Source organism: Pelophylax lessonae (assembly GCF_965119305.1).
Source record: "Pelophylax lessonae genome assembly, chromosome: 4".
Lineage (NCBI taxonomy): Eukaryota > Metazoa > Chordata > Amphibia > Anura > Ranidae > Pelophylax > Pelophylax lessonae.
Genome location: NC_138771.1, coordinates 598430176 through 598456626, shown reverse-complemented (window position 1 = coordinate 598456626; position 26451 = coordinate 598430176). Strand labels below are relative to the sequence as shown.

Here is a 26451-nt window from a genome sequence, read left to right as displayed (position 1 = left end):
CACAAACACCAGTCCAATGAGCTCTTTCTATATTATGTCCTAATGAGTCCCCAAAATTGAATCCATCCCACTGCCTTAAAAAGTTATGCAACGTACATGCAGCACAGACTGCATTTTGCATGTTCAACACAATCGGAAGGTGCAGAAACTGTCATTTGTTTGCCAAAATTCCATACGAACATTCAACAACATGACATGCTCTTGTTAGTCGATAGTTAAATACTCTCTTCTGTACACTAAGATTGTGCCCTGAATAGGGCCGTAGAAGATGCTCCCCCAGAGCAAAGGCCTGATCCCCCACAAAAACACTGGGTAGGAGAGGGCCATTTGTGCCCAGGAGTGGACTGTTTTCTGGAAGGTCCAGAGTATTGGTACGCAGCATGTGCCCAAATGAGAAATGGCCAAAAACACTAGAGTCAGAGCTGCTGCCATACGACCCAATGTCTATATAATGAAAGCAATGATTAGCATCAGCCACTGTCATTAACACAAATGAGAAATATTTCTTGTAGTTAAAATACCACTGCCCATGGGCTTTATGATCCTCATATGCTTCCCATCAATCGCACCAACGCAATTTGGAATGTTGCAGCGTTGCCAGAAAACTTCAGAGATCTGTGACCATTCTTCTGTTGTAGGTTTTAGAAACACAATATCCTTCAACACATCCCAAACAGCAGAGCAGGTGTTACGGACTATGTAACTGGCCGTAGATATTCCAACCTGAAGGGCGTAGTGTAGACTAGCCAATGATTGTGCGGTTGCTAGGTACCTACAAATAAATAAATATATAATGGTTGGACAGCTAATGCGTTTCGAGGGTCATGTCCCCTTCCTCAGAGCTCTCCACTCTAAAAGAAGGGGGCACGACCCCCGAATTAGCTGTCCAACCATTTGTGCCTAAGACAGACTGCATTGCGTTCCAACTGGAGCAGATCTGTGTTTCTTGATGTTTTAATTCAGATGTGAGTATCCATTTGTCTATGTGGATTAAATAAAATTGTTTACGGTAATGCACAAGGTGGTTTCGCCCTCCTGTGTTTTTTGCAGTTGGTTCTAAAGATTTCCCGGTTGGAGGAGGGTTGCACCGTTGATGGGCATTTTGGCAAGAAGTGCAAAGGAAACCATCCCAGGTTTGGACGTGTGATTGCCCATGTGTGACCAGGGCTCGTAAACCTGTATCCAAACTGGTACTTTTATCATCATGGAGTACAAGTAGTTTTGGCAATGCGGAGCTTGTTGCTTTGTCTTTGTATTATTCTTTTAAATATATAGATTTATATTTTAAGTGTCCTTCTTAATGTATATGTGAAAAAAAAAACACTTTTTTTTGGCTGTTTTGCTAATGTTTACAATTTTTTACAAAAGTAATGTTTTGTATTATTTTAAACACGTGTGTTTGCTTTTTTATTTTATGCCTATACAAAAATAAGCATATTGGTTTCTTCATGTACCAGTTCTAACAAAATAAAAAATAAAAAATTACCTCAGTGTGATGATTTGACGTTCCACAGGAGGTACAGTATAATATTACATAAATATGTGTCCATTTGCTGCAAGCGACTACTGTGTAAACCCAGTAACTCATCAAAACTGTGAGAAAAAAAATGTTGAACTTAGTGGACATAAGAAAAGAACAATGGCAACCATCACGATTCAAAAGAATTTGGACTAACCTTTTTATGGTCATCCTTTGTGTACTCAAAAAAAAATGTTGTCATGATAACAAATCTTCTCAATCGGCAATTACGGGTGGATACAGTATCTTCGTGCCCTCTTCTTCCTCTCTATTTCACAAAGAAAATATGATGTAACAGTGGCTGCTGCCACAAAACACGCCATCTCATCATCAAACGCTGCATGAAATGCGCAAAAATGCATGAAAAACACGCAAAAACGCTACGCTCAAGTGTGAATGAATCCTTAGTGTCACTGGTTCCCAAAAAGTGTCAAAGTGTCAGTTAGTGCCCGAATATCTGCTGCAATATTGCAGTCCCTCTATAAGTCGCTGATCGCCGCCATTACTAGTAAATAAATAAATAAGAATTCCATAAATATACAGTATCCCATAGTTTGTAGACGTTATAACTTTTGCGCAAACCAATCAATATGCGCTCAATGGGATTCTTTTACCGAAAACATTTAGCGGAATAAACATTGGCCTAAATTTATCAAGAGTTTAGATTTTTTTACATTTTTTTATTGTTTTAGGGCTGGTTCACATCACAAAAACCCACTCCTGTTCCGGATGCATTTCTGCAAGCCTGTTTTTAATGCGTTCCAGTGTATTTTTGATGCGTCTTTATGCGTTTCCAGATGCTTTTTTTCTTTTTTTTTTCCTGTTTTTTTTACACTGTACTGGGGTCCGGTGCATTTTTGATGTGTTTTACTGCATTCCAGTACAGTCAAGTGCAGGAAAAATGCAGAATTTTCTACTTTTTTTTAATTAACTGAACACACTGGTGTGAACCATGACATTGGAAACCAAATAACCTACTTTACATGCGTTTTTGGATGCAGAAAAAATGCACTGCACTGCATGTGGTGTGGACTGGCCCTATAGCAGAAAGTAAAAAATACGGTTTATTTTTTTCAAAATTGTTGGCCTTTTTTTGTATATTGTGCAAAAAAAAACAAAACAAACACAGTGGTGATCAAATACCACCAAAAGAAAGTTCTATTTGTGGAAAAAAAGGACATAAATTTTATTTGGGTACAGCGTCGCACGACCGCGCAATTGTCAGTTCAAGTAACGCAGTGCTGTATCCCAAAAACGGCCTGGTCATGAAGCGGGGTAAATCTTAAGGAGGTCAAGTGGTTAAAAAAACATTCTGGAAAGATTGATTTTTTTTGTACTTGCTGAAAATGTTTTTAGCCTGAGAATGAAAACGTATGCACCCCCCAAAAAATAAAGCTGCAAAATATTAAATTGTTTTTTTCTTGGATTTAGATATCACTTAATAAAAATTGAAAGAAAGCAAGATGGACCTTTGGGGTGATAACAATGGACAAACACATATAAAAAAAAGCTTTACATTTTTATCACATAATTCATAAAATCAAATGACTAAAAACATGGACATATACAATGTATACATAAGAAACCTCCTATAGAATTAGTGACACTAATCCAAATCACAATTACAATGGATACAATTCTTAGATCAAATTAGTAGAGGGGGTGTCTTCCATGGGTAGATCATCTCTCAGTTCCTGAACATGTTTCATATGAACACCCCACTATTCATGAGGTGAGGTGAGTGGGGCTACAAAAATAGAAAATTGAACAATTTAACCACTTGCTGACCGCCCGTCGCAGATATACTGCGGCAGGCTGGCCCAGCTGCACGAACCGACGTATGCGTACCTCGGTTCGCGGGAGCGCTCCTGGGGGCACGCGCACACCACCGGAGGCACGCACGTCCCCCATTGGCCAGCGGAGAAGCCGATCTACGGGACTGGTGGCTGCAATTGCCGCCGGGTACCCCGTGGAGAGAGAGCGACGGTCAACAACAGCAGACCGTTGTTCTCTCAGGAATTAGCACAGAGCGCCTATTTAGGATTACAGGTCTCTGTGTTGATTCCACAACCCCATCCCCCCCCCACAGTTAGAAAACACTCCCCTAGGCATACACTTAACCCTTTTATCGCCCCTGAGTTAACCCCTTCACCGCCAGTGTCATTATTACAGTAACAGTGCATATTTTTAGCACTAATTACTGTAGTAATGTCACTGGTCCCCCCAAAGATGTCAGTTAGGGGTCCAATCTGTCCGCCACAATGTCACTGTCCCGCTAAAAATAGCTGATCGCCGCCAATACTAGTAAAAAAAATAAATAAAAAATGACATAAATCTTTCCCCTAGTTTGTAGACGCGATGACTGTGCCAACCACATTAAAATACGCCTATTGGGGTTTTTTTTTTACCAAAAATATGTAGCAGAATACAAATTGGCCAAAAATGATGAAAAAATTAGATTTTTCCATTTTTTTTTTTTTTATTGGGAATGTTATATAGCAGAATGTGAAAAATATAGTTTTTTTTTCAGAATTTTTGCTCTTTTTTTGTTTATAGCGCAAAAATTAAAAATCGCAGAGGTGATCAAATACCACCATAAGAAAAGCACTATTTGTGGGGGAAAAAGAACATCAATTTTATTTGGGTATAGCGTCACTCAACCGCGCAATTGTCCATTAAAATAACGCAGTGTCGAATCACAAAAAATGGCCTGGTCGTTAAGGGGTAAAACCCTCCGGTCCAGAAGTGGTTAAAGTACAAAATAATAACAAAACTAATTTTAAATATATAGTGGCACAAGAAAAAACAATGTTTACAGAGTCGGGGAGAATTCAGTCAGGTCCATAAATATTGGGACATCTACACAATTCTAATCTTTTTGGCTCTATACACCACCACAATGGATTTGAAATGAAACAAACAAGATGTGCTTTAACTGTAGACTTTCAGCTTTAATGTGAGGGTATTTACATCCAAATCAGGTGAACGGTTTAGGAATTACAATAGTTTGTATATATGCTTCCCACTTTTTAAGGGACCAAAAGTAATGGGACAGATTAACAATCATAAATAAAACCTTCACTTTTTAACACTTGGTTGCAAATCCTTTGCAGTCAATTTCAGCCTGAAGTCTGTAACGCATAGACATCACCAGACACTGGGTTTCATCCCTGGTGATGCTCTGCCAGGCCTCTACTGCAACTGTCTTCAGTTCTGCTTGTTCTTGGGGCATTTTCCCTTCAGTTTTGTCTTCAGCAAGTGAAATGCATGCTCAATCGGTTTCAGGTCAGGTGATTGACTTGGCCATTGCATAACATTCCACTTCTTTCCCTTGAAAAACTCTTTGGTTGCTTTCGCAAAATGCTTCGGGTCATTATCCATCTGCACTGTGAAGTGCCGTCCAATGAGTTCTGAAGCATTTGGCTGAATATGAGCAGATAATATAGGCCGAAACCCTTCAGAATTCATCCTGCTGCTTTTGTCAGCAGTCACATCATCAATGAATACAAGAGAATCAGTTCCATTGGCAGCCATACATGCCCACACCATGACACAACCACCACCATGCTTCACTGATGAGGTGGTATGCTTTGGATCATGAGCAGTTCCTTTCCTTCTCCATACTCTTCTCTTCCCATCACTCTGGTACAAGTTGATCTTGGTCTCATCTGTCCATAGGATGTTGTTCCAGAACTGTGAAGGCTTTTTTAGATGTTGTTTGGCAAACTGTAATCTGGCCTTCCCGTTTTTGAGGCTCACCAATGGTTTACATCTTGTGGTGAACCCTCTGTATTCACTCTGGTGAAGTCTTCTCTTGATTATTGACTTTGACACACATACACCTACCTCCTGGAGAGTGTTCTTGATCTGGCCAACTGTTGTGAAGGGTGTTTTCTTCAACAGGGAAAGAATTCTTCGGTCATCCACCACAGTTGTTTTCCGTGGTCTTCCGGGTCTTTTATTGTTGCTGAGCTCACCGGTGCGTTCTTTCTTTTTAAGGCTGTTGCAAACAGTTGATTTGGCCACACCTAATGTTTTTGCTATCTCTCCGATGGGGTTGTTTTGTTTTTTTCAGCCTAATGATGGCTTGCTTCACTGATGGTGACAGCCCTTTGGATCTCATATTGAGAGTTGACAGCAACAGATTCCAAATGCAAATAGCACACTTGAAATGAACTCTGGACCTTTTATCTGCTCCTTGTAAATGGGGTAATGAGGGAATAACACACACCTGGCCATGGAACAGCTGAGCAGCCAATTGTCCCATTACTTTTGGTTCCTTAAAAAGTGGGAGGCACATATACAAACTGTTGTAATTCCTACACCTTTCCCCTGATTTGGATGTATATACCCTCAAATTAAAGCTGAAAGTCTGCAGTTAAAGCACATCTTGTTTGTTTCATTTCAAATCCATTGTGGTGGTGTATAGAGCCAAAAAGATTAGAATTGTGTCGATGTCCCAATATTTATGGACCTGACTGTAAGTCTGGAATAAACAAAGGAAGGCGCACATGTTTGGTCAGAAGCATGTGTTATCTCACACTGGGGGGGGGGGGGGGGGGGGCAGGTGCGGCATTTATAGAAAGGCAACACTACTAAACAACACACAATAAATCCAATCAGTCTACTGGAGATAGTCAAGGTAATGGAAGATCATAAAGTTGGCACAAGACACACACCAAGTGGGCTGGATAAGCTTGTCCGAGACTATAAGCCCTCTTTCACACCAATACGGCTTTGAAATCGCGCTACTTGAGTGCGATTTCAAAGCCGCACATTAGTGCGATTTGCACTGCCGATTTCATTGCGGCTTTCGACTTTATTTAACAGAAGTCTATGCAAGTCGCAATACAATCGGTAAAAAGTAGTGCAGGAACCTTTTTCATAATCGCCGCAATATGAACGGTTCCATTGCTGGGAATGGGGTGCGACTTGTCATGCGATTTGGAACTGTCAAATCGCATTTATTTAAAGATTTAAACTCACTTTGGATGCCTCAGGCGACTTTTTAGCCCCTGGATGGTTTGAGTGGGCACAAACTAAAACTGTTCATATATTCTGTGTTTCATGATGAGCCTCTTTGTGATTTTCATTGTTTCTATGATCCTATTTGTCTGGCCTAGTTAGAACATGGAATTGAGTTTGGAAATTTTTTCTTTTCTTTTGTCAGAATATTATTATCATCGGGAAGTTTCTTGGACCTTCTTATGCAGAGTATTGGGATTATATTGGTGAGTGTGACAACCCTGATAAGTTCCCTCTCCTCTCTTTGTATTGTTTGCTCATTTGCTATTCTTAGTTTTATTAGTTTTCTATAAAGTTATCCGTAGTGACTTCTTTATGCAGCTCCTTCCTTGTTTTATATTTATGATCCAGGTATTATCACTTTTATAGAAAACTGAGTTATCTATCCTCTTTGTACACTCTTTGGACTTTGGAACACGGTGTGTCAGAATTGTCCTATTACCATCTTAGCTCCCTCACCTGCTCCAGGGTGAGATAACACATGCTTCTGACCATACATTTGTGCCTTTCCTTGTTTGGTGTCAGATCTCTTCGACTCGGTGAGCTTTATGTTTATTCTTTTGTCATTATACAGTATATTTACAATACGTTTTGTTATTAATTTGTCCTCTGAATTGTTCAATTTTCTATTTTTGTTGCCCGTCACCTCCTGAATAAGTGTGTTGTTCCCGTGAAATGGTTAGTGGGATTGAGAGAAATTGAGAAATTGCCAATCCATGGAAGACCCATCTATTAATTTGCTCTAAGAATTGTAATTTGGGTTAATGTCACCAATTCTATGGAAGGTATTTGTGAGAGGTTTTTTTATGTATTCATCCGTGGTTTTTTACATTTGTTCATTGTTGGCACCCCAAAACTCCATCTTGCTTTCTTTCAATTTTTGACTATATAAATAGGATGTTGGGTCCTTAGATAGCCCTTTGGTTTAAAAAAGGTTATAATTTAATAAAAGCAAAGTTGCTCATGTATTTTATGACAGAATCAACTTTCCATTATACCATTTTTGTTCATTTTGGATATACAGTAGATGGGAAGGGATGAACCTATTTCAGAGTCCTGGTTATTAGGATTACTGTCACTAATTCCATGGGAGGGATAGGACTAAGAAAAGCTGGAGCTTTATATAGGCTGCTGGAAAGAGGAGGATCACAAATATCACAAATATCACACACTTATATTAAAATTTTCTCTTTATTGTGCATATATGTATAAAAAAATATATATCACATAGACATATATCAATATAGAAAATATAAAAGAAAGAAAAACGCATCTGGAGTATTCTGTCCAGTTCTGTCCAGTTCTGGTTGCCAGTCCTCAGGAGGGATGTGTTGGAGCTGGAGAGAGTCCAGAGAAGGGCAACTAAACTGATTAGGGGATTGGAGGACCTTAACTATGAAGAGCGGCTGCAATCGCTCGATTTATTCTCCCTGGAGAAGAGACGCCTGAGGGGGGACATGATAGCAATTTATAAATATCTCAATGGGGATTTTAGCTTAGAAAAAAAGCTGTTCAGTCGAAGGGATTGCATGAGGACAAGAGGGCATACAATGCGATTAGAGGAGAAGCGTTTTAACCTCAGGCAACGTGGGGGGTTCTTTACTGTTAGGGCTACAAGACTGTGGAATTCTCTACCACAAGAGGTGGTTTCTGCGGGAAGTATGGTGGCTTTCAAGAGACTCTTAGACGTACATCTTAAGGATCAGGACATTAAGGGCTATGTGGGATGATTACAGCCACACACACCTACACAGGTTGAACTGGATGGACTATTGTCTTTATTCAACCTCACCTACTATGTAACTATGTAACTATGTAACTATGTGTAGAAATAATTTCCCATAGGGAATGCTGATACTGTGTATCACAGAAGATGGTACGGTCTCTATGTAGCACGGTCTAGGGTCCCCAGCAAGCCGACGCATTTCACAGCAAGGCTTCCTCAGGGCCAGAGAAACCAAAACAGATCGATATTTCCCACTGCGACAGAGACCTGGACGGACACATGCGATAAGTGGCAGATCACCAAAGATGATATATAGGAGAGGTGTGCGCTGGATCAGCTGCAATTGTGCAGATGGAGAAGATGTTCCATTATTCAAATATATTAGCAGCATCACATACATTCACCACCTGGCCACCAAAATAAAGTACTCCTTATGTCCATCATCACAGCGCGAGCCTGCTGTGATGATGGACATAAGGAGTCCTTTATTTTGGTGGCCAGGTGGAGAATGTATGGGATGCCGCTAATATATTTGAATACTTGGAATACAATTTTGGGAACTGCCTGCCTCATATATACAGTGGTCTATGCTGAGGCCCCTGCAATACTAATGTAGAGTGCAGAAATGAATTTGCCCATCATAAGCATGTTGCGGGTACTTTTTGATATTTAAAAGATATTTAATGGAACGCCTTCACCATCTGCACGACTGCAGTTGATCCAACGCACACTCCTCCTATATATCATCTTTGGTGATCTGCCACTTATCGCATGTGTCCGTCCAGGCCTCTGTCGCAGTGGGAAATATCAGTCTGTTTTGATCTCTCTGGCTCTGAAGAAGCCTTACTGCGAAACGCCTCGGCTTGCTGGGGACCCTAGACCATGCTACATAGAGACCGTACCATCTTCTGTGATACACAGTATCAGCATTCCCTATGGGAATTTATTTCTACACATGTGTTTTTCTTTCTTTTATATTTTCTATTTTGATATATGTCTATGTGATATATATATTTTTATACATATATCCAGAATAAAGAGAACATTTTAATATAAGTGTGTGATATTTGTGATCCTCCTCTTTCCATCAGCCTATATAAAGCCCCATCTTTTCTTAATCCTATAGTTTCAATTTATTCAGGGGTATGGATTACCTATCACAGTCAGGGGCGTAACTACAGGGGTTGCAGGGGTTGCAATCGCTACCGGGCCCCATGCTCCAGGGGGCCCGGTAGCAAACCAGTGGGTGAACTTCCAGGATCGCAAAGGACACACTTGCGACCCGGCCCTGGCATTGCACCACTGTGGGGAGGCCCCAAGATTGCAGGAAGGGGGCCCACTGCAGAACTTGTGAAAGGATCCTGCTGCGGGACCGTAATAAAAGGCCATGCAACGATAGTAAAGAGCCCCAGGATTAGTGGGAAGAGCCCTGGGCTTGAAGGTAAGGGCCCCGGCCAGGGGTCTGGGGGGCCCTTCATGGTTTCTTGCATCAGGGCCCTGAAGGTTCTAGTTACACCTCTGATCACAGTAATCTGTATTAATGTCCATGGGAGGAAATTGTAGGAGGTTTTTTTATGTATACATTGTATATGTTCATGTTTTTTTATATTTGTTCATTGTTGGCACCCCAAAGGTCCATCTTGTTTTCTCTTAATTTTTGACTATAAAATAGGCTGTTGGCGCCTTAGGTAGTCCTTTGGTTTATCAAACAATATAATTTAATAGAAGAAAAGTTGGTCAAGCATTTCATGCCAGAATCAACTTTCCATTATACCATTTTTGTTAATTTTGTATATAGATGGGAAGGGATGAACCTATTTCAGAGTCCTGGTTATAACCGTGTTTTAGAGTTTTTTTACTGTCTATTTCTTCGATGGCAAGATTTCCCTGCACTTCTTGTCCTTGTGACAGTGAGTATGGTAACATTTCATTAATTAAGATATAGCAATAATGAACAAGTTTCTAACCCTTTCCAACTGTAACCAGTAAAAAAAAAAAAGTTGACGTAAGATCCCCCCAAAACACCCTCCAGAGCTGGCCAACTCAATAGATTGTTTTTTGTCTAAAAACGTTTATTGAAAGTATTTTTCAGTCCAAAAAATACAATGCAGAATAAAACATCCATACATCGTATATATAATTTTTTTAAATAAGAATGAAATTATATATCCAAAGAAAAAAGGTTTTCTTCTCCTTCTTTTAGACATACCAACTGTAATGTCATCAGTAACAGCCATACATTTGAGTATAACAATGACAATAGTACTCAGTAATAGACAACCTGTGCATTGAGGTAAAGGTTAATGCTAAGATATAGCATTAGGGAGTGTTTGGAGGTGCATCAATTTGTGAAGCCTTGTATGTGAACCAAGGGTTCCACTTAAGGTCATATATGTGTTTGGTGTTAGTAATGGAATGTTGTAGATACTCCATATGTCTTGTTTCTTCAATCCTACTAAGAACCTGTTGTAAAGGGACAACATTTTTTTTCCAGTGAAGAGCAATTGTCCAGTGAGCTGCGACACAGATAGTGTGGATAAGTTGAAGGAAATGGGAGGGCGTATCCTGTACGTTCTGGAAAACATGCATTGGAAATGTGTCAGCTCAAGTCTCTTACCGGCCATCTTGTCCACAATCTTGAACAATTCGGACCACATTTGTTTGACCCTGCCACAATCCCAAAATATGTGTAAGAGTGTTCCAAGGTATGGACAGCCTCGAAAAACATAGGGGGGGGGGGTGTCTGGAAAGAATTTATTTAATTGGACCGGTGTGTAATACCATCTGGTGAATAATTTAACTGCCGTCTCTCTAATAGAAAGGGATCTTGTGCATTTGCGCATGTTAGACCACATTAGATTCCATTCACTAACCGAGAACACCGCATCTAGGTTGGTCTCCCATTTCAGCATGTATGATAATTTAACATCTAAGTGTTGAGAGTTAAGATCACTGTATATGATAGAGATGAGTCCTCTGCCCCCAGGTGTTGTAGAGCAGATATGTTTGAAACCTGTCACAGGAGAACCGGAGGGCTTAGGAAAAAATTATTCAAAAAAATCGTCTAATAAGTAGATAGTTTGATTTCTCAGATTCTGATGTGTTATATGTATTGGAAAAATGGGCAAAAGGAAGAAATACACCTCCATGATAAAAATCTGAAAGTCTAACAATATTTCTATCTATCCATTGTGAAAAATCTGAAGGGGAGACAAAAGCATCTACGAATCTGGGGTCTCCAAGGAATGAGGCCCCCGGAGGAGGTTTGGAGATCAGTGTCCCCTCCTTTTTAAACTTATTCCAAAGTTTGATCGAGTCTGAGACTATGGTATTTCGTGCAGCAATCCGACCAACCCAGTTGCCAGTGGACCACAGTATACTCGGGAGGTGAAAGGGGGCTACTGATTGTTCCTCAAATTTTATCCATGGAGCGTAAGGGGCATGGATACACCACTGGGTTAACTGAGACAATCTGCACGAAATATAGTAGTACCACAACTGTGGGAGGCCCAAGCCTCCCGATCTGTGAGACTGATAAAGAATGGCTTTATTACAGTGGGTACGGAAAGTATTCAGACCCCCTTAAATTTTTCACTCTTTGTTATATTGCAGCCATTTGCTAAAATCATTTAAGTTCATTCTTCTTCCTCATGAATGTACACATAGCACCCCATACTGACAGAAAAACACAGAATTGTTGACATTGTTGCAGATTTATTAAAAAAGAAAAACTGAAATATCACATGGTCCTAAGTATTCAGACCCTTTGCTCAGTATTTAGTAGAAGCCCCCTTTTGATCTAATACAGCCAGGAGTCTTTTTGGGAAAGATGCAACAAGTCTTTCACACCTGGATTTGGGGATCCTCTGCCATTCCTCCTTGCAGATCCTCTCCAGTTCTGTCAGGTTGGATGGTAAACGTTGGTGGACAGCCATTTTTAGGTCTCTCCAGAGATGCTCAATTGGGTTTAAGTCAGGGCTCTGGCTGGGCCATTCAAGAACAGTCACAGAGTTGTTGTGAAGCCACTCCTTCGTTATTTTTGCTGTGTGCTTAGGGTCATTGTCTTGTTGGAAGGTAAACCTTCGGCCCAGTCTGAGGTCCAGAGCACTCTGGAGAAGGTTTTTGTCCAGGATATCCCTGTACTTGGCCGCATTCATCTTTCCCTCGATTGCAACCAGTCGCCCTGTCCCTGCAGCTGAAAAACACCCCCACAGCATGATGCTGCCACCACCATGCTTCACTGTTGGGACTGTATTGGACAGGTGATGAGCAGTGCCTGGTTTTCTCCACACATACCGCTTAGAATTAAGGCCAAAAAGTTCTATTTTGGTCTCATCAGACCAGAGAATCTTATTTCTCACCATCTTTGAGTCCTTCAGGTGTTTTTTTAGCAAACTCCATGTGGGCTTTCATGTGTCTTACACTGAGGAGAGGCTTCCGTCGGGCCACTCTGCCATAAAGCCCCGACTGGTGGAGGGCTGCAGTGATGGTTGACTTTCTACAACTTTCTCCCATCTCCTGACTGCATCTCTGGAGCTCAGCCACAGTGATCTTTTGGTTCTTCTTTACCTCTCTCACCAAGGCTCTTCTCCACCGATAGCTCAGTTTGGCCGGATGGCTAGCTCTAGGAAGGGTTCTGGTCGTCCCAAACGTCTTCCATTTGAGGATTATGGAAGCCACTGTGCTCTTAGGAACCTTAAGTGCAGCAGAAATCTTTTTGTAACCTTGGCCAGATCTGTGCCTTGCCACAATTCTGTCTCTGAGCTCTTCAGGCAGTTCCTTTGACCTCATGATTCTCATTTGCTCTGACATGCATTGTGATCTGGAAGGTCTTATATAGACAGATGTGTGGCTTTCCTAATCAAGTCCAATCAGTATAATCAAACACAGCTGGACTCAAATGAAGGTGTAGAACCATCTCAAGGATGATCAGAAGAAATGGAAAGCACCTAAGTTAAATATCTGAGTGTCACAGCAAAGGGTCTGAATACTTAGGACCACGTGATATTTCAGTTTTTCTTTTTTAATAAATCTGCAACAATGTCAACAATTCTGTGTTTTTCTGTCAGTATGGGGTGCTATGTGTACATTCATGAGGAAGAAGAATGAACTTAAATGATTTTAGCAAATGGCTGCAATATAACAAAGAGTGAAAAATTTAAGGGGGTCTGAATACTTTTCGTACCCATTGTATATCTAGGCCTCCTGCCACTCCAGACAAACTTGTTTATGATTGATTGGATCTTAGAGATGTAGCCCTTCGAAAGGGCAATTGGAAGAGATCTAAACAGGTAAAGAATTTTGGGAAGTATAGTTATTTTAATGGCAGTGATTTTCCCAAGGAAGGAAAGGGAGTATGAGGTCCATATTTGTAAGGTGTTGCAAATTTTGTCCACTAGCGGGGGAAAATTATGTTGAAAAAGAGAATCGTAAGATTTAGTTAGCTGAATTCATAGATAAGTAACTGAATCAGTGGACCACGTAAATGGAAACTGATTTCTCAGAGACTCCGCCTCCAGCGGTGTAAAATTAATCGGAAGGGCTGTTGATTTGGAAATGTTAATATGAAGACCCGAGAGGACATCAAATGAGTTTAATAATTGTAGTAAGTTTGGAATCGATGTGCAGGGATCCGAAAGAAATAGAAGGGTGTCATCTGCATATAATTTAAGTTTAAATGTATCGTTACCTTTATTGTATCCCAGAATGTAAGTTGTAAGATAGCGATCGAAAGGGGCTCTAGGGCTAGAGCGAATAGGAGGGGGGAGAGGGGACATCCCCGTCTAGTTACCCTGCCCAGTGGGAAGAAGTCAGAGTTACAACCAGGGATTCTAATTCTAGTCTTGGGGTTGTGATATAATGCCAAGAAACCATTAACAAACTCACCGTTAAAGCCAAATCTGGACAATACCAATCGCAAAAATTGCCATGAGACACTGTCAAAAGCCTTGTGAATATCCAAGCCCAAGAGAAGTAGTTTTTTGTTAAATAAGTTTGCATCTTGGATAATGTTACTTGCTAATCTAATGTTATCATTGATCTGTCAATCTGGTATAAAGCCTGTTTGATAGGGTGAAATTAGGGTGGTAATGATGGATGATAACCTGTTAGACAAAATTTTGCTAAATATTTTAAGATCATTATTTATCACTGATATTGGTCTGTAATTTTGTGGGTTGGAAAGATCCTTATTGGGTTTAGGTATTAATGACATATTAGCCAGAAGCATTTCATCAGGAAATTTCCCTCCTTGTAATACAAAATTAAAAAAAGTTGTGAGTTTAGAGGCGAGTACTGTGGCAAATTTTTTATAGTATATGGCGGTATAACCATCTGGACCCGGGGCTGAGGAGTTTTTAAGACTTTTAATGACCTGTAATATTTCCTCTGTTGTAATGGGAGTGTTTAATTTGTTTATTTGTGCAGGAGTTAATTGTGGGATCGGCAAGGAATCAAACTAGTTTTGGGTAGTGTGTGATGATGCTTCTATAGGAGAAGAGAGTAGAGTCAAGTAAAAATCCTCAAATATTCTCACCACATCCCTAGGATGTGTTTTAGTACGACCAGAGGGGGCGTTCAGTTTATATATATGAGGTGGTTTGATTGTCTGATTAACCACTTGCCGACCGCCGCACGACTATCTACGGCGGTGGTCAGCCCCTCACAGGCAAAGTGACGTAGGTCTACGTCGCTCGCCTGTGAGGGTTTAGGGAGCGAGCGCGCGCCGCCGGAGGCGCGCTCCCGCTCCCGCGTGGTCACGGACCCCCCCGCGCGTGTGACCGGCGGACCCGATCGCCGCCGGCCACTCTGCGATTGGCGGGGGAGAGGGAGAAAGTCAGGCAGCTTGTGTAAACAAGCTGCCTGTCATTCTCCTCTCTGTATGAGAGATGATCACATGGATCTACTATGTAGATCCATTGATTACTCTGCATACAGTTGAAGCCACAGCCAATCACAGTTAGAATCACGCCCCTAGGGACACACACAGCCCCTCCCTCTCAAATAAAGTTAACCCCTTCACTACCAGTGTATTTTTACAGTAACAGTGCATATATATAGCACTGATTACTGTAGAAATGTCACTGGTAACCCCAAAAGTGTCAAAAATGTCAGTCAAGGGTCCGATCTGTCCGCCGCAATGTCGCAGTACCGCAAAAAAATCGCAGATCGCCGCCATTACGCGTTAAAAAAAAAAACAACAAAAATGACAAAAATCTTTCCCTTTGTTAGTAAACGCAATAACTTTTGCGCAAACCAATCAAAATACGCTTTTTGCGATTTTTTTTACCAAACATAGGTAGCATAAAACAAATTGGCCGAAAATATTAAAAAATTTTGATTTTTACATTTTTTTGGGGGGGAATTTCATATAAAAAAAAGGGAAAAATATTGCTATTTTTGCAAAATTGACGCTCTTTTTTTGTTTATAGCGCGTGATCAATAAATCGCACAGGTGATCAAATACCGCCAAAAGAAAGCTCTGTTTGTGGGAAAAAAAGGACGCCAAATTCGTTTAGGTACAGCGTCGCACGACCGCGCAATTGTCCGTTAAAGTCACGCAGTGCCGAATCGCAAAATACCCTCTGGTCGTTTAGCAGCCAAATCCTCCGGGGCTTAAGTGGTTAAGCTTCCTGGCGAACATGGTGGAGGCTGTGTTGCCATGGAGGAGAAATCTGGCTCTGGAATATCTCAATGATTTTTCCGCATTATAAGACAATATGTTATTAAGTTGTTTTGGGCAACTGCTTTGGTGATCAAATTGCCTCGCAAATAGGCTTTGTGTGTAACCCATGTGTTAGCAATAGAGGTGTCCTGGTCCTGGTTGAGGAGAAAGAATTCACTCAATGTTACTAATAAGTCCTGCTCCACCATCACATCCGAAATTTGAGATTTGTTTAATATCCATGAAAATGGAGTAGGGTAAAGGCCTATAAATTTTGTTACGAAGGAGACCATATGATGGTCTGACCACACACATTGACATATTTCAGCAGAGAGCGAATTCGCTAAGATAATTGCCGAGCAAAAAAATATAATAAATTCTGGCTGATGTGTTATGGGGGTTAGAGAAAAATGTGAATTCCTTTGCTCCTACATTAAGCGCGCGCCAGGTGTCTATCATTTGGAGCTCCTGAAATTTTCTAGTAATTGATCTTGGAAAAGTTTTGGCTGAGGATTTTGGGTTACTTCTATCTAGAGTGGGGTGTGCCACCATGTTGAAGTCTCCACCCAAGATTGTGTGTGAGGAATGATATTTCTCTAGTGTCGTGAAAAATTAGTGGAAAAATTGTGCCGTTCGGGGCATATACATTTGCAATTGTTAGTTCCTTCCCCATGATTCTTCCTTTCAAAATAATATACCTACTATCTGAATCCCTATATACATCTTGAACTTCAAAGGGAAATGATTTATGGATAAAGATAGCTACCCCTCTGCTTTTGGAGGAATATAACGTATAATAGGCTTGGTTGAAGGTCTTGTGAAAGTATTTGGGGTGGCTAGACTCTGCAAAATGAGTCTCTTGGACCAATATAATTTTAGCGCCCAATCTTTTATAATTGTGAAAGTATACAAATGGTAAAAATACTGCGCTACCCTATATGAGTGATAATAAACTTAGAATATGCAACTAGTCAGTGTGTGTGCATGTGTGAACATGAAACCAATACTGCTGTGCTAAGTTGCCATAATTTGCTGATATAACTAAAATTATTGAATATACCAATAAATAAATAAATAATGATATATAATAAATAAATTCGTATTAATACCTAAAATGCACGTGCCAACGTGTATACTTATAAAGTGCTATAAAATGATTTCTTGCAATAAAACATGTGAAAATACATAGCATATAAACATACAATCCAGAAAAAAGTCCATTCAGTGAAAAAAAGATGAGAAAGTGCAAAGTCGTGCTCGGAAAAAAGTCTCTTAATGGTGAAATTGGGATCGTGTGTGCCGGTGATCCTTGATTGCTATCACTCTGTGCCAGAAAGGTAAGGTAGCACACTTACCAGATGATGTGGATTCTTATGGCGTACGCCGATAAGAATCTAAAGCGCTTATTCTGCTGCTCCTTTGGTGTGGATGGACGGATGGGCGGTCTCGTTATGGATACGGGTGTGTATTCGGCATAGGAGAAAAAAAGGAAGAAAGGCTCCTCATAGTGTAGAAGGTTTTTAACCTTTATTCAAAAAGCTTAAAAGCACATCAATCTTCATAAAAACATCCGTAAAATGTCCATAAAAACCCCCAAACGACACTGCAGCTAAAAACTTGGACACTCCAAATAAAAAAGCACTCCAAATGCAAAAACATGCGTGACACAACAAAAGAACTTGACCAACAAAAACACTCAGGTCAAAAGGTATTTTTGCCACCGCTAATGAGCTCCTGTATTGCCTCGCGGCTGTGAAGAAACAGGACGCTGGCTCTCTCCGCTCATAAGCTTCCGAAGACGTCACATTCTGACGAAACGCGTCAAGTTGGCACGCACGTTGCCTCGCTTTGAGCTAGCAGCTGGACCGCACGCCGGAACCCACACTTCCGGGTACGGCGCTTACGAGCGGAGAGAGCCAGCGTCCTGTTTCTTCACAGCCGCGAGGCAATACAGGAGCTCATTAGCGGTGGCAAAAATACCTTTTGACCTGAGTGTTTTTGTTGGTCAAGTTCTTTTGTTGTGTCACGCATGTTTTTGCATTTGGAGTGATTTTTTATTTGGAGTGTCCAAGTTTGCTACCTTACCTTTCTGGCACAGAGTGATAGCAATCAAGGATCACCGGCACACACAATCCCAATTTCACCATTAAGAGACTTTTTTTCCGAGCACGACTTTGCACTTTCTCATCTTTTTTTCACTGAATGGACTTTTTTCTGGATTGTATGTTTATATGCTATGTATTTTCACATGTTTTATTGCAAGAAATCATTTTATAGCACTTTATAAGTATACACGTTGGCACGTGCATTTTAGGTATTAATATGAATTTATTTATTATATATCATTATTTATTTATTTATTGGTATATTCAATAATTTTAGTTATATCAGCAAATTATGGCAACTTAGCACAGCAGTATTGGTTTCATGTTCACACATGCACACACACTGACTAATTGCATATTCTAAGTTTATTATCACTCATATAGGGTAGCGCAGTATTTTTACCATTTGTATACATTCTTGAGATCACCATCCCTAGTTAGATGGTGATTTGAATACCTGCTGCTTCCAAACTAATTATATTCAAGCACCTAGGCGCGAGTATATTATTTGCATTATAATTGTGAAAGGCTTTATGTCTCTTAATGGGTGAATTAAATCCCTGCACATTATGAGAAATACATTTAATGTTCATTTTGTACTACAAATATATTGTTAGTCTGAAAGGGATCGTTAGGGATTAGAATTAGATTGCCCTTGGTAAACTGTGAGAAGTCAGGATGTCTATGCATTGACTGAGAGTAATGTATGTAATAGAATTTTGATATAAGCACAAGAAGGAGAATAAAATAATGCATGTAAAGTAGCGAACTTTGCCGTATGGGTGACGGCCATGAAACAAAAAAGAAGAAAAAACTTGTCAACATTGAAAATATATTGTGATATAAACAGTTGAACATTCTTTAACCTTGGATCAGATTACCTGTAAGTAACTGAAGATGAAGGAAATAACCGGAGAAAGTACCTCTCCTAAAACAGCTCACACGACGTCACCAGCTAAATCTAAGCCAGCTGACCCCCGCGCGAGCTGAGTGGGGGGGGAAACATGACCATATATTGGTTTAACCTGTGAAACTTCGTTATACGCACTATGGAAACACTGCAGCACAACCTCACAAGAATTACCTCAAAAAGTATAAAGTTTTGCGATTATTAAAGTAGCATTTTGCAAAATCCAAGAAAAAGGGAAAAAAAAATATTTAAAAAGAGTTATAGTGGTACCAACTTTGAACACAAGATGTCAGTGTAGTAGCAATGTTTTTGGTTTGCCTTACCACCCGAGCCCAACATCAATGTCCAACATAGGCAGTCTTGATAAGGAACTGTATTCTTATTTCCGGGTGGACAATCTCACCTTGTTTCTTGATATCTGTATGGGAAGAAAAAAAAACAAGGGGAGGGGAAGAAAGGAAAAAAAAAAAAGGTTTTGCAAAGAAGTGTTGATCTTCTAATAGTTGAAGTGTTGACTTCTAATATTCAGCAATTCTTCTGCTTAACTTGGGAGGTTGAAAAAAAAGTGTATTAGGAAAAAAAAAAAGGCCTCAAATTGTGAAGAGCGTAAGTGATAGTAGATTTTAAGATTGATCAACCAATTTCATTCCTGAGTCTGCGACGTCCTCTTCTGGAAGCTTGAGTTTGCCACAAAGGAGACAGCGTTGGAGAGGCGGATGGCTGAGGGACCGCAGAGGGGTCCAACAAACCCAACTTGACCAAAATTTCCTGTCCCTCTGGTATGTTTGTGGCGACATACGTGGAGCCATTATGAGGGATGATGAGTTTGAAGGGGAAACCCCAACAGTATCTCAGGCGTGCGGATTGCAGGACTGATGTGATGTCCTTCATCTCACGTCTTCTCTCCAGAGTGGCTTGTGAGATATCCGGATATATCTGAAGTCGATGACCGTCAATCATGATATTTTGTGAATTTCTGGCAGCTCTCAAAATTTCTTCTTTAATAAGGAAATCTTTCATGCAGAGAATTATATCTCTGGGTGGTTTATCTGCAGGAGGTTTAGGACAAAGGGCACGATGAATGCGGTCGCAAGTGAAGTGATTCTCGTCATGTTCGGGAAGCAAAGACTTGAAAAGTCGGGTGAGTGTAGGGATCAGCTCCGAATAGGATTCAGGGATACCTCTAAATGTCAAGTTATTTCTTCTGTTTCTGTTATCGAGGTCTTCAACCTGAGACTGGAGATGGAGATGGGTAAAAGCGTTGTTCAAAGCTTCATGATCCCTACTGAGCTCTTTGTATGCTAGTTCATCGTGTTTGGTTTCCAGTCTGTCAGTTCTGCCTCCTAAGGCCGCTATCTCCTGTTAAAGTGTGTTAGTAGTTTTATCAAGTTCGGATTTGAACTTAGAGTCCAGTTTACTGTATAGCTTCCAGACGGCTCACCAAGTCCGTCTTGGTTAGAGGTGCATTTTGATTATCGGTAGATGTATTTTGATGTGAGGGATTTTGCTGTGAAGACATGACAGTATTATCCTTCATTGTAGAGGGACTGTCAGAAATGTCCTGGGACTTACCGCAGCGCTCCCTTGTTCTCAGTAGATAATGTGTTAGGGATTTCCTGGGTGATTTGCGATTTTCTTTGCGAGTGGAAGACATGCAAAGTGTCTGCGATTTGCAGGGGGTGTTATTTATGGGTGTCAAATAGTATTCCTGTGGCCCCTGAAGTTTACGAATATACTTTGCAGTATAGATCTGTGCGTTTAAGTAAACATATTTTCCCCGCCACTCCTTAAAGCGGAGTTCCGCCCTCTGAAAGTTTTTTTTAATAAAAATACCCCCGGAACAGTCAGGGCTAGTGCATTCCACAATGGATAGCCTCTGAACTGTCCTTACCTGTAAGAAGAAATACTTACCTTGAAAAGGTCTTGTCCAGTGCTGCCATCTCAGGTGTGGGCAGCTGAAGCCAGCGCGTCCTCTTCGGTGTCCTCTTCTGTGTCCTCTTCGTCCCAGAATGCCCTGCACCGACCCCGCTTGTCATGTCTGGTGCAGGCACGTCATGCCCAGAAGCTGTTTAGCAGTGAATGACGTGCCTGCACCGGAACTGACGAGCGGGGCCAGTGCAGGCACATTGATTCCTGGGAGTGATGATGCTCAGCTCCCAGGAATCAATGCAAGCAGGAAGTGATGGCGCGGGCCACGGCCGAAGAGAGAGGAACAGGAAGTAAGGTAAGTATATTTTCTTCTAAAACAAGGTAAGTAAAGAAAAAAAAATGTTTGATTATCCAATTGTTTTACAGGTGACAGAGAGGAAGAAGATGGCGAAAAGTTGTATTTTAGGGTGGAACTCCACTTTAAGTTAGTGTCACATATCGGCTGGATTCAGTAGCTTTGTAGGTGTATGGAAAAGTTAAATGTTACTTTTTTATACAAAATATACAGAGCAACCGGAGTCCGAGACTACATATCACAAACTGGTACATAGAATCAGAATGGGTAGAAGTCTAAACCATTGGTGCAATGCTCTGCAGATAGTAAGAGCAAGATAGGATCGGATATAAGACAGTCACTAGAATCCTCCAAACTTTTGAGTGTCTGAGAGTATGTGGCAGCGACTCCCAGTGTCAATAGGACAGGAAATTCCAAAAATCTCCTACCAGAACTAAGTGGGGTCTGCAGGAGGTATTCAGGCCTTCAGATCAGTGGTAATATGGTGGCAGCAGAAGATTTCTCCTCCTTAATCTCTTCTCCCTCCCTCCGTCCCTAAAGGATAGACATCAAGGGCTCTAGTCAAGATGAGGCACCTTAGCTATGGTGCAGGCGGCGGGCCCCGATGTAACCGCGAGCGCGCGGCGCCGGCGGGCGGGAAGGATCTGAAATTTAGGCCGCGGCTTCAGCCGTCGGAGGGCCTTGCGTAGGCTACAAATCCCGATCTGGTCCGATAAAGAAAATAACGGTACCTCTAGATGGAGGGCCACTGTGGGAGTGTTGTGGAGGTGTTTTTGCGGCTGAGGAGGGGAATGCAGAGCAGATGCGAGCGGATTGCTCTATGTGACTGCAGGAGCTCACGAAAAGACGTCCGGCGCCATGACTTCCGGCCACGCCCCCCTCAAAAGATTGTTTTAACAAAAAGTCTGGGGGCATTCCTAAATATACAAAATATAACATTTTAACATTTATAGGTAATAAAACCAGAAATGATTGATCCAGGGATTATCCAATTACCTTCTGAGAGATCAGGAAGGAATTTATATTTCCCCTGCTGGAGCAAATTGGGCCATGCTTTATATAGGGTTTTTTTTTTTTTTTTGCCTTCCTCTGGACCAGCTGTGGGTATAGGGTTCTGTATGTTGTATCTTCTTTCCACCTAATTACCTATGTAACAATGAACTGTTTTACTGAATTAGTAAAATAAATAAATACACCGTAGTTAATATTGAACAATATAATATGATCAAAACAGTGCATTAAAGTCCATAGTGTAATCAATTTAGGATTCATTTATATAAGTCCCATTGTGCTCCTCTTTATAAAGTGCTTGTGCTCTTCTAAACAAAAACATGAGTGCTCCACTTCACTTGTGTTCAAAGTGCCCTACATGGATGTACACCACTAAGTTTGAACACCTATTTTTAGTGTGGCCTATTGCGCTTTATAGGGAAATAACCCTTGGGTGATGTCAATGCTTATGGGCCCTGCAATTCTCAAATGTTAGTTGAAGGGAAAAATAACAGAAGGAAGGCTCATAGCTTAAAACCATGTATTTATTGTAGGTTTAAAGGTAAACATTGTCCACTCATGTCTAGGTGCCTATATCCTGGCACCCGGTGTGTACAGCATGTATTTTGGGTTCCCGGCCAGCATTCGCTAAACTCCACGGCTTGCAGCTCCGCTCGGTACCCAAGAATGACGTAAGTGGAAGATGACACGATCAAACCTTGATGTGTTTCAACCAATCAGCGAGTCGTCATCAGGAAGCTCTAATTAGATTCGATTAGACAGATTTGAGCTTCCTGATGATGACCCACTGATTGTTTGAAACGCAACGAGGCTTGATTACATCATCGCAACATAACTTCTGCCTATGTCATTCTCAGGTACCGAGACAAACTGCAAGAATTTAGCAAACACCGGCCCGGAACCCAAAATTCTTGCGGTTTGGCTTAGGTACCTGAGAATTATGTAGGCAGAAGTTGTGTTGCGATTATGCGATCAAACCTCGAAGTGTTTCAACCAATCAGCGAGTCGTCATCAGGAAGCTCTAATTAGATTAGATTAGACTGATTAGAACTTCCTGATGATGACCCACTGATTGTTTGAAACGCAACGAGGCTTGATCACTAGGGGTGATCGAACGGTTCGGGTCGATCATCGGTTTGACCCGAACATTGGGTGTTCGAAATTCGGCCGAATTCCGAACTTTTTGCGGTAAAAGTTCGGAATTCGGTCACCCAAACCGCCCAGAAGAGCAGTCAGCTTACAGAAAGATTGTCAGTGTAGTTAGAAAAACAGCGATTGTGCTGTTTGAGTTAGAAAAAAATAAAAATAAATTAAAGGGACAGTGTCAGTTAGAAATGATCTTCTGCAGTATGGAGCTGTTCTTTTAGTGTGAGGAAAGGAATATGCAGTGTAGTTAGGGTACTATATACCACTATAGTTAGATTCAATTATCTAGTTTTTGTAGGGATACTTTTAAGTGTCAGGGTTCCGTCTAGTGAGCACGTTGCACTGCTGATATATCTACAGCAGGTATACGTGCTTGCTAGTCAGCTATTGTGCAAAATACATTTCAGCGATACACACATCTGCTGTATTTAGCGACAACTTTGGGTCGCATAGCAGTGTGCGTTTTGCAGGTGAATTTCACTGCTCAGAGTTGCCACAGCCTCAGTGACAAGTTAACGCCTGTTCTTGTTGTAAGCGTTAAGTCCACTGCAAAAGGCATTGCTACTCTGCGTCACACACATCTGCTTTATTTAGCGACAACTTTGGGTCGCATAGCAGTGTGCGTCTTGCAGGTGATTTTCACATCGCACAGTTGATAAAGCCTCAGTGACAAGTTAACGCCTGTTCTTGTTGTAAGCGTTAAGTCCACTGCAAAAGGCTTTGCTACTCTGCGTCACACACATCTGCTGTATTTAGCGACAACTTTGGGTCGCATAGCAGTGTGCGTCTTGCAGGTGATTTGCACATCGCACAGTTGATAAAGCTTCAGTGACAACTATGTCAGGTAGACCAAGGAAAGGCATACGTGGCCCTGCTGCGGAAAGGGGCACAGCTTCTAGGGTGTCTAGAGGTAAGGGTGGACGTGGTGGTCAGTCCTCAGCCAGGCCACCATTTCGATTGTTCTCCCGCAGTGGCCAAGCTATACATCCACAGTACGTACAGGAGGTGGTGGACTATATTACCAAACCCTCATCATCGTCATCATCAGCAACTACAGTGACCCAGGCAGAGAAAAGTGGTCAGTCTTCTGCAGTTGGCAGAGCAAATAAAGATGAGTCCATGTCCACCTCAAGTCCTCCCTTAGACCCAACTTCAAACATGGCAGAGGAGTCAGCTGAGCTGTTTGATCACAGTGTCGGCCATCTACTCCTGCCTGATGCTCAGTCCTTTATGGAGTCTGATGTTGGGTCTGAGGTTCAGGAGGAGGCAGAGCAAGCAAGAGGGGAGAGTAGACGGCCCACTCCATCTAAGGCCGTACCTGTCTCCCGGGCCACTATACAAACCTCTTCTTGCTGGGCCTTTTTTGAGACATCTCATGCAGATTGAACAGTTGCAATCTGCAAGATTTGTCTTAAGGGAATAAAACGTGGCAAAAAGGTCAACCACTTGGGTATAAGCTGCCTAACCAGGCATTTGACAACCCACCACTTGGCCCGTTGGCAGGAGCATTTGAAGAACCCACAAAAGGGCCAAAGATCGGTCGGTCGGCCTCCAAGTCCTCCTCGTGCTCCTCCTTGTGCTCCACCTGCACATCAGTCTGTCCCTGCTATAGTCACTCGTCACCTGTTGGCAGCCTCCAATGACAGGGATGATGATATAGCACGCAGTGTCGCATCTACCTCCAGCACACCACCAGCTGTAACATCTAGACGGCAAATTTCCATTCCACACATGCTGGAACAAAAAAAAAAGGTATACTCCCCGCCACTCACATGCCCAGCGTCTAAACAGTAGTTTGGCAAAACTACTGGCTCTGCAACTCTTACCATTTAACCTGGTAGAGTCTGCTCCCTTCCGCGACTTTGCAAAATATGCAGTTCCACAGTGGCAGGTGCCAAGTCGGCATTACTTTGCCCGTAAGGCCCTGCCATCCCTATACCAACATGTGGAAGGCAATGTAGTGTCGTCCCTGGCCAGGTCAGTCAGCCGTAAGATACACTTGATGGCTGACACTTGGTCAAGCAAACATGGGCAGGGATGGTACATTTCTGTCACTGCTCATTGGGTGACACTGCTTGCCAGCGGAAGGGATTGTGGCCAGGGCTGCAGCCAGTATTGCCCCCACGTCTGCAAACAGCTGGTGGTGTCGCTGATCCGGGTAGATCGATCACTTCTACCCCTTCCTGCTCCTCCTCCTCATCCTCCTCCATGCCCTCCTCTGCAGAATGGTCCTTTGAATATGATGAGGTACCACGTAAGCGTTCAAAGGGCTATTCTATGTCTCAGGCCAAAAGGTGTCACGCAGTGCTGCAGCTTGTGTGTCTAGGGGACAGGCAGTACACTGCCCCTGAGATTCTTGGGGCTCTGCAGGCACAGGCCCAGAGGTGGTTGACACCACGCCAGCTGCAGCCAGGAATGGTGGTTACCGATAATGGATCAAACCTCCTGGCCGCCCTTCAGCAGGGAAAGTTGACCCATGAGCCATGCCTGGCGCATGTCCTGAATCTCATGGTACAGCGGCTTTTTAACTCGTACCCGGGAATGCAGGATGTGCTAAGGATGGCAAGAAGGGTGTGCAGTCACTTCAGGCGGTCGTACAGTGCCACTGCACGTTTGGCCGAAGTGCAGCGCGAGTTTCACCTGCCGGTACACCGCCTCGTCTGTGACATGCCCACCCGCTGGAACTCCACCTTGGCTATGCTGCAGCGCCTGTACACGCAGCAGAGTGCCCTCAATGAATATCTCTGCGAGTACGGCACCAGCACTGGCTCAGCGCACCTGGGTTTTTTTTCGCCACGGCAATGGCTTTTGATTAAGGATGCATGCGCTGTCCTCTCGCCATTTGAGGAAGCCACAAGGATGGTCAGCAGGGACAGCGCATGCATCAGTGACACCCTACCGGTACTGTTTTTGTTGGAGCACACTCTGCGTGGCATTATGGACAGGGCACTGGAGGCAGAGCAGCAGGAGGAAGAGGAGGACTTCCTTGCCTCTCAAGGCCCCCTTTATCCTGAGATTCCTGACCCCATTATGCCTAGCTCCCAGAGGCCCGAGCAGGATCCGGGGGTGGAGGAGAAGGAGGAGGACGATTCTTCTGGAACTTTTGCAGGCTTTGAGGAGGA

The 26451-nt window shown here is 42.2% G+C and overlaps 1 pseudogene across 1 annotated transcript; it reads right to left on the bottom strand.

Annotated features, from left to right (window-relative positions):
- Positions 1-204: 204 nt before the first annotated feature.
- On the bottom strand, positions 205-20485 carry LOC309552810 (annotated as a pseudogene). Its single transcript has 5 exons — positions 20390-20485; positions 19845-20307; positions 1677-1856; positions 1487-1593; positions 205-772 (listed from the first exon to the last, which is right to left on the bottom strand). The product of its transcript is annotated as an uncharacterized misc_RNA (transcript).
- Between the last annotated feature and the right edge of the window lie 5966 nt (positions 20486-26451).